The sequence below is a fragment of the Nilaparvata lugens genome, chromosome 7 (assembly GCF_014356525.2).
Source record: "Nilaparvata lugens isolate BPH chromosome 7, ASM1435652v1, whole genome shotgun sequence".
NCBI lineage: Eukaryota > Metazoa > Arthropoda > Insecta > Hemiptera > Delphacidae > Nilaparvata > Nilaparvata lugens.
In genome coordinates, this window is record NC_052510.1 from 34,731,252 (window position 1) to 34,748,668 (window position 17,417).

The 17,417-nt window shown below is 32.5% G+C and overlaps 1 long non-coding RNA gene across 1 annotated transcript; it reads left to right on the forward strand.

Annotated features, from left to right (window-relative positions):
• The first annotated feature begins 867 nt into the window (after positions 1-867).
• LOC120352383 lies at positions 868-13,226 on the forward strand. Its single transcript, XR_005571814.1, has 3 exons — positions 868-1,341; positions 11,909-12,043; positions 13,044-13,226. It is a non-coding gene; the product is annotated as an uncharacterized LOC120352383 (long non-coding RNA).
• The last annotated feature ends 4,191 nt before the right edge of the window (positions 13,227-17,417 follow it).

A 17,417-nucleotide genomic window follows, 5' to 3' on the forward strand; every position in this document is an offset into this window, starting at 1 on the left:
GTAAATACATTGACACACAATTTAAAAAGGAACATACCTGTCAAATTTCATGAAAATCTATTTTCGCCACACTGCACAGAAAGCAGCTGTTTTCCAGTCCCTACGTAGATCAGAAAGACCTTGTTTGCAGATGACTCTCATCTAATGTCGGAAAAGGATTTCTTTCCGGCCTAGACCGGAAAACGTACTCTTTCTAGCCGCTAAAATGGAAGTCTGTAGTTAATAAGTCATCCGCTAGATCAGGTGAGTGTCCACTTTCTTCATCAGCTGAAGTCGCCATGATTTCAGTTCAAATCTCTAATCAAACTAATTCAGCATTCGCTTCGCAACCATTTTTATTCAATTATTTATTGTTGATTAGTGCATTCCGAATTTTCAAAAATGCTTGAAGATGACGACGCCCATGATATTCCAAGTAAAATTTTAAAAGAATCTGAAATCCTGACTGCAAATCTTCTACCACTAAAATCAAGAGATAGGTATGATAATTTAATGAGTATTCTTTATTTTGTATTCTTTATTTATTTTGTCAGCAATACCTGTAGTGTGGCAAAAAATATCGTTCGCACCATGGGCAAAAATGTTTTTCCAGCTCTCAATCTTTTCTAGTCCTCAGCCTATGGCCTCAGACTTGAAAACCGATTTTGAGCCAGAAAAATCTTATTTTCTGCTCTAGGTGCGAAATATACTATACCACGTTTCGCTGTATGGTAAATGTGCAATATATAAACATTCAAACATTTGTGAAATTTCATCAACGTTTTCTTCTTTAGGTTAGATTTTTTGAATGAAGCGCACTTGGCTTCGCATTCAGTGTTACCATTCAGGTGGTTTTTGGTCACACTAATTTTTTCCCACTTTTTCACTGTTATTATATTTCTGATAATAGTTCGTTGCATTGATTTAGTTTTTATTCTGTATTTTAGTTGTATTTATGCAAAATTTTTTGTGCATTTTAAACATGGTGATTTTTGCAACCATTTCCGGCTTTGTTCTAGAACATTTCATTGACTTCTATTCTATATAGTCCCTATCCAACGCTACTCCCATCTTCTTCTATAAATGGCTGTCTCTTATGTTGTTTGGTTATTTGTAAAATCAGTAATAGGCAGACAGCTTTTGTCAAACTTCGTTTTCAGATATTATTATGTGTGATTCTCATCAATTGACATATTATACACCCTTCATATAAATAGGTTTTTTTATTCTACTGTGAATTTAAATGTGTATTACTGACGTCAAAAATATCCTCTTGAAACCATGCTGCTGTTTTGTGAATGAATATGTAATTATGTTCTTTGAACTATATTCTTTTGGAGCTGTGAGTTCATACGGTGCCTGGTAATTTGCATAATCACTTTCCTGAACTGTTCAAGTGAATTTTCATAGTTTGATTCGTATTTCAACTCTTTGAAATGAACTTTAAGGTTACATATATACCTGTATTTAATTCAAAATAAAGGCTTTAATTTCAGTTAACCAGCCTATCAATGTTGCAACATGAATTTTGTTCTTATGTAGTTGTTTTCATTCATCATTCACTCGTAGATGTTCTTGTTACAAGAGGTTTAGCTAAAGTGCACAACCAGTGCCAACATACCTTTCATCAAATTTTTGGTTGGGATCGATTTAGTATGTTATTTTGAGCACAAAATTACAAAAATTAAACGGCGCTCACTATTGTTTTCAAAATAAACTAAAATCAAAGTAGCAGAGCTTTACATGCATTTAACCTATAAGTAGCAACCATAAGTAGCTAAGGTTAGGAAAAGCTGTAGGTTAGAGAAAGCTTTAGGTTAGGAAAAGCTTCATGTTAGGAAAGCTTAGGTTAGGAAAAGCTTTGGGTTAGGAAAACTCAGATTAGGAATATTATAATTTGATGATTTCTATAATCAAAATGGCTGCTACTCATAGGTTAAATGCATGTAAAATTGTGCTTCTTTGAACTTAGTTTATTTAAAAAACAATAGTGAGTGCTGTTTAATTTTTGTGATTTTGTGCTCAAAATAACATACTAAATTGATCCCAACCAAAAATTTGATAATAGGTATGTTGGCACTAGACGTGCACTTACACCGAGGTTTGAACTGAAAACTTTCAAGTATAAACTTTTACTATGTTATCCCAGGTAGCACACCTACGTGTTTCCAACGTTGAAATTTGGTTGTTGAGGTTGAATAACCGTTAGCGGTTGAATTTTTCAACGTTTTAAATGCAACGTTGTTTTCAACGGTTGATCTATCGTTGAAAACACGTTGAAAACGAGCTTCTAATTCCACCACTCACAGCGCTACAGTAGTCCTTACACAAAAACGGATCTATCAACGACGATCGACTGATCAATGCCATTTCTTGTTTGAATTCTCATCACGTTGATGAAAGCTGTGAACTCTTTTAGAAGAGTCTACCTATTCCACTTTGACTTGGTAAGTTTATTTAATTTATTATTCTTATTTAAAAGATGAGATTGTTTGGTGATTTATTGTCTAAACTTCAAAACAAATATTGTGTGTTGAACATATTAATTATGTTTACATTTGAGGTTAGGGTTAGGTAAGTTATATTATGTTTTAAATTAGAGGGCTCTAATTTAATATAATTATTAAAATCAATATAATACAATAAGCTTGGTTTTAAGTATTTTACATGTAGCCTACTACTTAACTTCCAAATAAATTACTATTACTTTGATTCCTCCACAAATATTTTCATTATGCTATCTATGTATTGTTTTTGTCACAGGACTGCTTGTGTTGAGAAATTCCATCGAACTTAATATAATAACACTGAACTTAATATAATATAAATCACTTAACATCAAAGTGATTGCTTTTAACAAGTTCAGTAATTAACTCGGTGATCCAAGAAATTGAAAACGGGTGTCCGGAGTTCAGCTCATAAATATTAACATTTTCCAAATATTGTCATTCCATGGTGATGAAATTTAGCTTAAACTTGTTCATTTTAAAATTAAATTTTCAATTAATTTATGCATGTTTACAACCCATATATGTCAAGGATATTTTTGATTAATTTCATTGTGATTTTAAACTTTTGGTCTAGGTTTACAAAATTTAGTAAGCCAATAAAAAATGGTTGAAATATCGGGATACAACTGTTTTTTTTTCATAAAACTAAGTATGTACCTACAGTAACTATTAAATTTTACTCATAAATCTAAAAAATAAATTTTATATAGAGCCTTATTTGTTTACTTCTATAGGCCTAATGAAAGAGGAGTATTTCAAGTTGAAATTCGTCTATGCTACAAAATTTGGAAACTCAATATTCTTACTTTATTCTTAGTTCTTTTGAATGTTTGAACGAACAGCTGGCGTGACTTTCTCGTCTGACTATTGTATAGTAATGGACTATCTAAAAAACAGTCATCACCTCGCACATTATTAGATGTGCACTTGAGAAAAATGTCTGTACTTGTTGTTAAAAGCAATTCCCTTTCAACCATGCAACATCTGTATCAAATAATAACTCCTATGTGGTGGCAAAATTTCATCTGCCTTCATATTATAGAATTTCTTATTAAAATTTATATTACCTTATGTTTCAGATTCTATCAAAAAATCTTGTGGGTCGACTGTGGGCATTGAGACCCAAATTGAAGACGCTATTAAGGATTGGCTAAAATATGCGACAGTCAGAGTATTTTCAGTGGAGAAAAAACAATCTAATTTCGTCGGTAATTAAAACGTATTATGAAATGAAAGTGGAAAGTTATTTTGAAAGTCCCTTTCTATTGAAACACTGTATAAAATATTTGTTTCTCTATTGCATAATCAAAAACTATCATCATACCTGAAAACTAAAATGTAGGCGGGTTTATACGATGCCAATTGACAAGACAATAATATTGTCTTCTGAAATTTATAGCTGGTGTAAAGTATCAATTGAATCTTTTAATTCTAGAACATCATCTAGGCATAGCTAAATAAAAACTAATTGACAATTATTATTGTTTTGCCAATTGGCATAGTTTAAACCTGGCATAAATGTCAAGTAAAAATTTAGATGATCTATATTATTTGCTAGAAAGAATTGAGCTATTTTTGCTCACCACAGATAAAATTATCATACTAAAAATTCAAGATTTTTAAACAACTGCTGAATTCTTGAAATAATGGTTTTAATTTATGTTTCTTACAGACATGAGATGTTTTTGAGCTTTGCAGAGTATATTAAATTACCATGGTAATTTGGTTGTAACCATCTTAGTTCTTTAAACAACCTTTCATCATACTATTTTTGTGGATCAAAATTGAAGTAATATGAAATAGAAAGAAAAATAAAAATCTCAGTATCCTTTTTGAATCATTTAAATAATGATTAATAATAGTGATTAAATAATTCAAAAAGGATACGGTACTGAGATTTTTATTTTCCTTTCTATTTCTATAAAAAGTAGCCCTATACAGAAAAGAGATGAATATGGTTTTTATTGTGTGTTTTTAATGTCAACTTACCAATGTACCGCATTGCAGGGTAATATTTCTGTTACATGAAATCATATGTAAATACGGAGTGATCCGTGGTCTAGTGGATAGAGTGCTTGCGTAGCAGCATAGAGATCCCGGGTTCGAACCCCTCTCATTACCAAAAGTTTTTTAACCAGATCACTCCCGTGTTATCGGATGGGCACGTTAAACTGTCGGTCCTGGCTGAAGTATGACAGTCGTAAGGCCCATTGACGGCTTAAATTATATATTCAGGCGGTGGAACATTCCCGAAAGGGAACTCCCCACCAAAAAAAGCCATACGAATTTATTTATTTTTATATGTAAATAAATGGAAATATGATTTCGTATTTTCATCTCTTTTCAAATGATTTTAGAAATATTGCCATGTAATTGATAAGGTACCGGTTCAAAAGTATGGCTAATTCAACGTCTATTTATAGTTGAAAATAATGGTTGTCACAACGTGCTTTCAACGTCTATTTATGGTTGAAAATAATGGTTGTCACGACGTGCTTTCAACGTCTATTTATAGTTGAAAATAATGGTTGTTACAATGTTTTTTCAACTATTATTCAACGTTGAAAATAATGTGGAAACGGCGGACATTTTCTCGTGTTTTCAACGTTAAGGTATTACGTGTTTCTAACGTTATTTCAACGTTTCTGTGCTACCTGGGATATAGCCTACTACCGGATTTTTGTCTCATAATCTAACAATAATCAATGGAATGGGTTAAAAACTGTGTAGATCGTTAGTTCAGCTTTATTTTAGATTTGTTTCGACAATTTCTATGTTTGTTTAGGTTTCTCAATACCAAATTTTCGTCCGGGCCAGCTTCCCCCCCCTAGCCACAGACCACAATAATCAATGAAATGGGTTAAAAACTGTGTAGATCGTTAGTTTAGCTCAAGTTTAGATTCGTTTTGACAAATTTGAGGTTTGTTTAGGGTTCTAAATACCAAATTTGGAAGTTTCAATTTTTCGTCTGGGCCAGCTTCACACCCTAGCCACAGACCCCAATTTTTAATGGAATGAGTTAAAAATTGTGTAGATCGTTAGTTTAGCATAAGTTTAGATTTGTTATGACAAATTTGACGTTTGTTTAGGTTCCCAGATACCAAATTTGGAAGTTTCAAATTTTTGTCCGGGCCAGCTTCACACCCCAGCCACAGACCACAATAATCAATGGAATGGTTTAAAAACTGTGTAGATCATTAGTTTAGCTTAAGTTTAGATTTGTTTTGACAAATTTGAGGTTTGTTTAGGTTTCCAGATACCAAATTTTGAAGTTTCAAATTCCCGTCCGGGCCAGCTTCACACCTCAGCCACAGACCACAATAATCAATGGAATGGTTTGAAAACTGTGTAAATCATTAGTTTAGCTTTAGTTTAGATTTGTTTTGACAAATTTCTATGTTTGTTTATGTTTCTAAATACCAAATTTTGAAGTTTCAAATTTTCGTCCGGGCCAGCTTCACACCCCAGCCACAGACCACAATAATCAATGGAATGGGTAAAAACTGTGTAGATCGTTAGTTTAGCTTAAGTTTAGATTTGTTTTGACAAATTTGACTTTTGTTTAGGTTTCTAAATACCAAATTTGGAAGTTTCAAATTCTCGTCCAGGCCAGCACACACCCCAGCTACAGACCCCAATTCTCAATGGAATGAGTTTAAAACTGTGTAGATCGTTAGTTTAGCATAAGTTTAGATGTGTTTTGACAAATTTGACGTTTGTTTAGGTTTCCAGATACCAAATTTGGAAGTTTCAAATTTTTGTCCGGGCCAGCTTCACACCCCAGCCACAGACCACAATAATCAATGGAATGGGTTAAAAACTGTGTAGATCTTTAGTTTAGCTTAAGTTTAGATTTGTTTTGACAAATTTGACGTTTGTTTAGGTTCTAAATACCAAATTTGGAAGTTTCAAATTCTCGTCCAGGCCAGCACACACCCCAGCTACAGACCCCAATTCTCAATGGAATGAGTTTAAAACTGTGTAGATCGTTAGTTTAGCATAAGTTTAGATGTGTTTTGACAAATTTGACGTTTGTTTAGGTTCCAGATACCAAATTTTGAAGTTTCAAATTTTTGTCCGGGCCAGCTTCACACCCCAGCTACAGACCCCAATTCTCAATGGAATGAGTTTAAAACTGTGTAGATCGTTAGTTTAGCATAAGTTTAGATGTGTTTTGACAAATTTGACGTTTGTTTAGGTTTCCAGATACCAAATTTGGAAGTTTCAAATTTTCGTCCGGGCCAGCTTCACACCCCAGCCACAGACCACAATAATCAATGGAATGGTTAAAAACTGTGTAGATCTTTAGTTTAGCTTAAGTTTAGATTTGTTTTGACAAATTTGACGTTTGTTTAGGTTTCTAAATACGAAATTTGGAAGTTTCAAATTTTCGTCCGGGCCAGCTTCACACCCCAGCCACAGACCCCAATTCTCAATGGAATGAGTTAAAAACTGTGAAGAACGTTAGTTCAGCTTGAGTTTAGATTTGTTTTGACAAATTTGAGGTTTGTTTAGGTTTCCAGATACCAAATTTGGAATTTTAAATTTTCGTCCGGGCCAGCTTCACACCTCAGCCACAGACCACAATAATCAATGGAATGGGTTAAAAACTGTGTAGATCGTTAGTTTAGCTTGAGTTTAGATTTGTTTTGACAAATTTGACGTTTGTTTAGGTTTCCAGATACCAAATTTGGAAGTTTCAAATTTTTGTCCGGGCCAGCTTCACACCCCAGCCACAGTCCACAAAAATCAATGGAATTGAATGTTTTCCCGAGAAAACTCTTTCATTTTGATAGCAAGATGACAAATACTAAATGGAAAACTTTGAAAAATATCACCAGTAGAAAGTTTAATCTCAGCCTTTGCACAGCCTTGACTTGAACAACTTTGTTACATGTCTACTTCAAATTGTAACAAAGTTGTAAAACACATTGCTATCCTACTTCTCCCATCATAGATGTAGTTGTACTTGAATAACATACTAGGTCATCCCGGGTCGCACGAATCTTCTTCTTCTTCCTCTTCTTCTTCTTCTTCTTCTTCTTCTTCTTCTTCTTCTTCTTCTTCTTCTTCTTCTTCTCTCTTCTTCTTCTTTTCTTCTTCTTCTTCTTCTTCTTCTCTTCTTCTTCTTCTTTTCTTCTTCTTCTTCTTCGTCTTCTTCTTATTCTTCTTCTTCTTTTGTCTTCTCTTCTTCTTCTTCTTCTTATTCTTCTTCTTCTTCTTTTCTTATTCTTCTTCTTCTTCTTTCTTCTTCTTCTTTTCTCTTCTTCTTCTTTTCTTCTTCTTCTTCTTCTTCTTTTCTTCTTTCTCTTCTCTTCTTCTTCTCTCTTCTTCTTCTTCTTCTTCTTCTTCTTCTTCTTTTCTTCTTCTTCTTTTTCTTCTTCTTCTTCCTTCTTTTTTCTTTTTTTCTTCTTCTTCTTCTTCTTCTCTTCTTCTTCTTCTTCTTTCTCTTCTTCTTCTTTTTCTTCTTCTTCTTCTTATTCTTCTTCTTCTTCTTTTCTTCTCTTCTTCTTCTTCTTCTTCTTCTTCTTCTTATTCTTCTTCTTCTTCTCTTCTCTTCTTCTTCTTCTTCTTCTTTTCTTCTTCTTTTCTTTCTTCCTTCTTCTTCTTCTTATTCTTCTTCTTCTCTTCTTCTTCTTCTTCTTCTTCTTCTTCTTCTTCTCTTCTCTTCTTCTTCTTCTTCTTCTTCTCTTCTTCTTCTCTTCTTCTTCTTCTCTCTTCTTCTTCTTTTTCTTCTTCTTCTTCCTTCTTTTTTCTTTTTTTCATCTTCTTAATCTTCTTTTTTCTTCTTCTTCTTCTTCTTCTTCTTCTTCTTCTTCTTATTCTTCTTCTTCTTCCTCTTCTTCTTCTTCTTTTCTTCTTCTTCTTCTTTTCTCTTTTCTTCTTCTTGAAACGCATATTTGATTAGTTATAACCTTCAAGAGCCCAAAAAACGTTTTCACATTCTTTCGAATTCCTTTTTCCATTATAAGTTTTTTGTGCAAGGAATAATATAGAGAAATTTCTTATCCGTAATTTAAATTGTTTCTTTCGCTTTAAAACCACACTTCTCATGTGCTCTACATTAACAATTGTGTTCTCCAGCACTATCTTTTTTTGTGTTTCTCTTTTTCATTCTCTTTCTCCATTTCTATCTCTTTTTCCTTTTTCTTTCTCTTCCTCTATTTATTTCTCTTCTTGTTTCTCCTTCCCTTCCTCATTCTATATTTCCTTCTCTTATTCTTTTTCTTTTTTTCATCGTTTTCTCTCTCTTTTTCTTTTCTTTCTCTTTTTTATTCTCTTTATCTATTTTTTCTTTCTTTCTCTCTTTCTTTTTCTTTCTCTCCCTTTCCTTTTCTCTCTCTTCTATTTTTCCCGCCCTTCTTTTTCTGAGAGTTTTTCTTCATTTTTCTATCTCTATTGCTCTATCTCCATCTCTTTCTCTTCCTCTATTCCTTTCTCTCTCATTATCCTTCTCTTTCTAGATTTATTTTTCTTTCTACTCATCCATCTCTCTCTTTCTACATCAAACTTTCGAAAAATGATTGGATAAATACCAATATTGAATTATTGTTGACCAAGAACTCAGTACATCGACAATTCATTCAACTACTTCTGTATTGATAAATTATAATCATTTTCTCTATTGATAATCAATTCCGTCAACTAACTGGAAAAAGTACTTCAATTTTCATGAATTTATTAATAGAATTATATAAATCTAAAGTGTAGGTCATATCTAAATTCACAAAGAGTTCGATTCTTGTTGGCAAGAAAGATGTATTCAACGCAGAAATCATTGTTATTTTACTAAAAGATAGGATGAAATGAATAGTTCTCTTTCAGGGGGAGTTTTGACAACCCACAAAACTAATTTTTCATTTGAAGAAATAATATCAAAAAGGTGCATAGGACCTTACTTTTTTGTTCAGCTTGCCAAAATACCCCTCATTTCAATATTAAAATTTTCGACTGACTGTACAGTGAGTCAATCATTCTATCAAGGCTTGAATAATTTTGAAATTTTTATTAAATTAAAATGGTAGAGAATAATTATCATGTAGATATCAACCTTTATTTGAAGACATATTAACTGCATGCGTTTTCATATTGCCGATACAGCATTGATAAAACTGTAGACGTTTATTTAGCAGTCTCAAAAAACTGTTCTAGCTGAAAAATTAATAATACATGCCACGTGTAGGCTTATACATTGCATCAGGAAAACGAAGTTCAAAACTATGATTTTCCTAAACATATGTTTTTGAGATAATTTCTTTGATGCAGCTGTTTCACATTCACCATTATAAATTATACAGAGTTTGTGAAAATAAAAATATTTATTGATTACCAAAACAATACTATCATCATATTAATGATAATAATTGATTATCAAAACAATACTTTATTATATTAATAATAATATTAAACATATTTATCAATTATCAGAACAATATTATTGAGATTGAGTGGAATCAGGTAGAAAGCAATAATATAACAGATGTTCTTTTTTGAATTTCTATCATATTATTTTGTTATTTCCAATGATTCAACATATGTTAGAATATCACATGTCAATAAATAAATATTATCTCATTTCCATATGGCACTCACCTTACCATGTTCATAAACTTATCTAATAGGATCCTTTTTCATCCTTTGAAACCCTTAGAGGCAAAATATCTCAAAATCCGTTCTTAGTGCGCGTCTAGCATGTTTGAAGAATATTTTGCAAAGTTTCAAGTCTGTAGGACAATTAGTTTGAGCTGTAGTGTGATTTTACATCAAAATTTTCGAAAAATGCCCTCTCCTGAACCCCCTGTGCTCCTGATCGAAATTTTTCTGCATAGATCTAATTTTTTTTCGTAGCTGAACAAAAAAGTTCCTCATGACTTTGCTGTGCAATGAGCGGTTAAAAAGTTCAAAATTTTGGGGGGGGCCCCAGCTCCCTCAGGGGGGCGAATTTCTGAAATCCTTTCTTAGTGGATGTTTTCAGGCTACCATGAACAATCGTGCAAAATTTCAAGTTTTTAGGCTCAGTAGTTTGGGCTGTGGTGTGATTTCAGTCGGTCGGGGCTTAGCCTTTTATAAGTATAGAGATAATAAAATATTAGTGCATGTCAGAACATTAGTGGATCAACTAAGAGAATTTCCACTTTTGATATCAGAGTATTATATTACAAAAATAATATCATTTTGTATCATGGATGAAATTATTTTATCATTTATTCATGGTTCATGAAACTTATCATCATTATATCATCCAATATTCAATAATAATAGACCATAGTTTTTCATTCTTCATAAATTCTTTTTTACAATGAAGCACAGATCGGGAGAGAGAAACTAAGAATGTCTAGAAAATTGTTGGGGATTGTTATATTAGCTTAGTATTCCATTAAGTATGTGAAAATGTTTCCTAATCTATTTTATTCTACTCTATTATATTATATATTGTAACAATTAATTTGATCATCATCTGATGACACCTGTATTTGTTGTTCATTACAAACCAAAATTTGTTCATCATCCGATGAACCGGAAATACAAGTTTTTTGGGCCATTCTGTATCTAGCACAAGGAAATTTTGCATGAAGAAATTGGTTCTGGACTTCTCTCATGTATCCAAATAATACAGAGTGGGTGGAGAGTCCGAGAACGGCCTTATATCCCGTACACAAAAGTAGTTTAACAGTGGGTGTGATTGGGGATACAATTGAAATTGAAAGTACTACTCTACTATGACTTTAAAAGATCCGCCATTTTCAATGAAACTTAATTTTTTCAAATAGGAAGGTAGTCATGCAATACATGATTTCAATACGGAATTTCAAGAGGAAATGAATAGCGGAAGCTGCACATCTATATCCTAAACCGTTCAGAAGATAATATTCACATTATTAATCAATACCACTTATGTATTTCATTTCTGATTTGCATGGTATTGATTAATAATGCGGATATCTTCCAAACAGTTTGAGATATTGATGTGTGGTTTTCGCCATTCATTTTGTCTTGAAATGCTGTATCAAGCATCATGTATTGCATGACAACCTTCCTATTTAAAAAAATAAAGTTGCATTAAAAATGGAGGATCCATGATGTCATAGTAAAGTAGTATTTTCAATGTGAGTAGGATCCCCAATCACACCCACCGTCAAATCACCTTTGTGTATGAGATATTATGCCATTCTCAGACTTTTCACCCACTCTGTATATTAAAAAAAATCAGAACTACAATATTAATTGCAAGCACCAATGTATATAGTGACTGTACTATACATAAATGGGCTGTACACTGAAATTGTTCTATTTTTTATCTATTTCTGAAATAAATATAACTTTTTTTGCAGCATTATAGCTTCTGTCTTTCTCATTCATAATAATATTCAACATAAAACCAAAATGTGTACTAGGCCTACATCTCTTACTATTTTCAGATTCATATGAGGAGACTCACTGTCATATATGCCGAAGTCTATCTGAGTTAGAATCGCTGATGCTCACCGGTTCGTCTTTGCATCTCTTTGTTCTGAGTGAACTGCCTACCACTGTTTGGCCGATTCACGTACGAGGTACTATCACAATTTCTATCACATAATTTTCATTAATAACATTAACAAAATGTTAATAACTTGATCCTTATAGATTATATTTGATAGAACATAACTTATCATACACATGATAATCATATGTGTTTGTCAAGTTCCGTTCAATCTAATTGAATCTATAAGGATTGAGTTATTAACATTTTGTTGATAACTTTGGTGTAAACACGGCTTAACATTCCCTGTGTATTAAGAGTGTAGTATTTCATGTTTACCTTATTGCGTTAGAGAAATTTTTCAGTTCAATTTCCATACATAAATTCTGACATGGATAAATAGACACTTGCATACATGAGTTAATACAAATAAAATATACACAAAACTCTAATAACTTTGGTGATAGAAAATTAAAAATATAAAGAGTACATGAAGGTTTCTATGAACTGACATGTCGAGTCCTTCGACACAGTCCCTTTAGTTTTTCCAATATATTGCAACTTCATCAGATATCAAAAGTATTGATGACATCAATTTTAAAGTAAAAATAATAAAAATGTTTTGTTTATCTAATTTATTATTTTTAAATACTAGGTTAATTCAGAGCTATAGATCTAGTGCATTTAGAAATAAAATAAGTCTTCTCAAATTTTTTTCACAAGCCATGTGGTGGTGAATGAAAAAACTTCATGTCATAGTTTATCTCTTTTCTGTATAGGGCTAGTTTATAGAAATAGAAATAAAAATAAAAATCTCAGTACCCTTTTTGAATATTTAATCACAACATGTTTCAGACATTTTGGCAAAAATGGCATCAATGTCCGAAACATGTTGTGATTAAATATTCAAAAAGGGTACTGAGATTTTTATTTTTATTTCTATTCATGTCATAGTGTACATTGTGTACAACTTTGCTCCGGTTGACAGTACTTTTCATTTATTTACAGCTCTCATCAGATATAGATTAAAATTTTCATTTGAAATACTGAAAGTGATATATTCTAAAAGCATTATCTTCTCATAATTTCAGAATTGAGCTCATTCTACTTGAATCATCAATTCTGTGGAAGAACACATCATTTATTGAGACTCTCCAATGGTTGAGGTAGTTTCTCCAGAAGTGCTTCAAGTTCCAGGATTCCTCGAATCTACAAGGTGAACTTCCTTGAAGTCTACTCCTCGACATGTTACAAGGTAGGTCAACTATTTTATTGAAAAATTACCGCATTTACTGTCATCTCTAATAATTTTCATATCAGCCAATTTGAAAGTAATTTCTATAATATTGAAAGAAAAACTTTTATTATTCTGGGCAGAGTTGATCATCCCCCCATGGACAGAAACGCGAAACCCCTCATTTTCAACTGCTCCAATTCCCCCCCTCCCCCAATTCGATAACATGCCCCATCACCAGATAAGTACAATTTAGTTCAAGTAGCATCCAATTCTATTTGGAACCAAATAGTCTATAATTAGGGGGAAATCAGATGAATCTCCAAGAGTGAAAAAGCTTTTAATAGTGAATAAAAATATTTTATCAAAACTTATAATTTCCAATTCAAAATTAAGTCTAGGCCTACTAATATTTGATGCATTTTTTATGTAGGCTACAAAAATCAAGGAAGACCTTTATAGTATTTTATTTTAATTTTATTCAAGTATATGTATGAGTAATTATGTTTATTTAATTATATTTTTAATGATATGTCATATTATAAAGAGTTTGTAATATGTTTTGAATATTCTAATTGGCAATAAAATGAAATTGAAAAAAATATCCTTTAAACAGAGTGGCCCGCAAAGGTTGCAACAGCCATCAAACTATATCACAGACAATTTCTAACTAAAAGTGATCATTCAAATTTTCTATCAACTTTCCTTTTCAAGATTTATCAAATTGCAGATATATTTGGATCAGGCCTTCTGACCATCATTTAATAGTCAATGAATCCAAACTATCAGTCAAAATCAAATGCTGAAGATATCGTTGAAAAGAAAACAAAATGTGTAATACAAGATACATTATAATATACTTTGCATAAAATAAATAGAATCTATTAAGAATGCATTGATAATAATTTTTTTTCACAATAAATAACATCAATATTATCCTTTGATATGTTAGGTTGGTATAATTTTGTTCATACCAGTCAGATTAAGAAGTTCAAAATTTGGAAAACGAATATGGACAAGAACTTGATGAAATGACAAATACTATCATGTAAAATTATGCCATTATAATACATTTTCTCCCATGCTCTATTATTTTATTCACCTTGATTGCGAATAAATAATCTTGATCTGATGAAACTAATACTTTATTAGTTTTATAAAAAAAAAAAACACTTCTATGCAAAAAGGGCGTTTGAAAATATTTTATAAGATTCACTGTTATAATATTCAATCAATTTGGCCAGCAGGATTTCAATATTTCACATTAAAAAATATATATAGACTGGAATATTGTTGCATTTTTCTATTACAAAAGAAACAGAAAAAGTTACAATGTACAGAAAAGTTTGAAACAGTTACTCTCATGACTTTCATGACTTACGCCCCTCTTGCATCCAACTCCTCAATGATTATTAAGTATTATTTTCTAGTTTGTCAGATTTGAAAAAGAGTTAATTTACAAGTTTTCTAAAAAATTTCTAAAGTTTTTCCTAAAAAAACATGTTTCTATATTATTTTTCAGGGTTTAGGCTAAATCCCATGTCTAGCTCAATCCCATGAGTTATAATTTGTTTGAATAAGATTTTCTGATTAAAAATGAGACTAATTTCATCAAGTGTGTATAATAATATGCAATTCGACTAATTTGTGTACAGATAGAAAGAAATTGGAAGTTGCATTTTTTCAAATGCTAATTAATGTATTAAACAAGAATCCCAATTAAATGCTGTAAATCACCCCCTAGGACTTCTGCTACTGCAAATATTGACAACAGGGTAAACAGCTAGATGGAAATTTGATTAGCGCTTCTATAGCCTACATAAATTATTTGTCAGCCGGGAACAAATTATTTGTTTTCTGTACATTTTAGTTTTTTCTGTTTCTTTTGAACAAATAATTTGTTTCCGAGCTGACAAATAATTTGTGTATAGTAGCGCTCATTGAGTTTCCATCTAGCTGTTGTCAATATTTGCAGTAGCATGAATCCTTGGGGATGATTTAAAGCAATAAATTGGGATTTTTGTTTAATAATAATAAATTATTGTGTATTACTGTTGAATATAACTTCTTTATTTTCCTATAATAGGCTACTCAATGTCACTAATGTCCAAGAAATTTGTAATGAATATCAAGGAGTTTCCATATTCTTCACTTGGTGTAATAGTTTCTCTTCAGTAATGGATTACTTCTTATCTCTTCCAGATGCCTAGAAGATCGAAGATCCCACATGAGACAATCAAGGATGTGATATTCAAATTTCCAGGAGTGATTGATTCTGAAGGTAATATTCCAGGCCCCTCTCAACATGTTTGGGATGAAATTAATACATCATTGGGGGGTTTGTTGTTGTCACAGTACATTTATCAGTATGTTCATGATAATAGGAATAATTGTTATTCTGAACTGAGGAAACTACGGAATGTAACCTCTCCACCACCAACTGTACAAATATCCACCAGTCCAGACTCATCAAGTGTTGGGTCATCCACTAGTAATGATGCAATTGAAAATCGTGAGGATAATGTGATATGTCCACAAAAGACTTTTAATGTCTTAGTTGATAGCAACAACTGGAATGCAATAAAACCTATACAAAAAAAAAAGGAAGAAGGGCATTGAGAATCGTCTACCACCTCATGACTGGACACACAAAATAATAGATTTGTTGTGGGATCAACATAGAATTCCATGCCCATATACGTTTAAGAGGGCAAGAGTTTATTCGAAAGATGGCAGCGCTGATTGTTTCATCAGAATAATAGCGTTTTGTAGAGAGTGTGGAGGAATAGTAGAAGGGAAAATTCACAGTGAACCATTGCAAGGGGAGCACACGCAAATGTCATGGCCCTGCAATGACACAAGAAATGTGCCACATGAAAGTAGAATAAATCTTTCTGGCAAGAAAAGGGAAATAATAGGGGGATCATATTTGAAGAAAACCTCTGCATCCACTCTCAGGAAAATTACAGCTAATAAGTTGATGGATCAAGGGAATGTAGAGCCACCTCAACTATTTCATTCTTCTGTTTTGAGGAAAGCCAAGCAGGAACAACGAGATGCAGCCCAAGAAATACTACCAGGGGTTGATACAATTATCAGCCTGGATGTGATGAAGCATACTCAACCATATGCTGGAATCATCCATGACATAGGATTAGACAAAGTCTTCGTCCACTACTCTACTCCAGCACAAATGCTGTTTTACAAATCATTTTCAAAAAGCACCTATGTTGTCCTTTCACTGGATGCTACAGGCTCAATAATAAAAAAAATTAGACGACCAAATGGGCTGTCAGGTCACTTGTTTTTATACGAGATGGTGTTGAATGCTGGTGGATATCAAATACCAGTGAATCAAATGGTATAAGAAAAACAAGACTCCAATACGATCCTCTATTGGATCAACGAATGGGAAAGGAGAGGGGCTCCTTGCCCACAAGAGGTGAACATCGACAACTCTGCAGCACTGAAAAGTGCGGTTGCGAGATCATTTGGCCGATCATGTGACACACATGACTATTTGCAAAATAGCTTTTCTTTTCTCATTAAAGAAGGATCATTTCTCCCACCATGCTACATCAGACTTGATGTAGCACACTTTCTGAATGCTGCCAGAAATTGGAAGATCTGGTTAAGTGGAAAAAGAAAATGCTTAAGAGAATTTTATTTGAGGTGTATTTGCATCATAATAAGGACCACCTCCTTAGAAGACTTTGTGGAAGTACTCATTCATACATTGACGCTTGCATTTTCACCAAATGAGAGTAAAGTTTCCAATGAGGATGGAGACGATCAGATACCAGTTCAAGAAAGTCTTGAATTTTTAATATCCAGAATCAGAGGGAGTCAAATATTAGAATACAATGAAATTGAGAGTACACATGATGATGAGGAAGATATTGTTCATAATGAAGTCGAAACAAGTAACACATCAATGGGTCTTTGGATGAGAAGAATCTATGGACTAGTAGAAGAAAGAATTTCTCTTGAAAGTGATGGCAGATTAAATGCTTACTACTGTCCTGATTTCGGGAATAAAATGAAAAAAATTGTAAATGATTTTCCTTTGTGGACTGCAGTAATGCAGACTTCATATCAATTGCCACACCTCACAGCATCCTCAGCCCCAGTGGAAAGTGATTTTGCAGATTTGAAGAGACGAGCTCTTGACGGGTCAGCAAAACCCATGAGGATTGACCGATTTGTTGCAACCCATATCAAATATATAGAA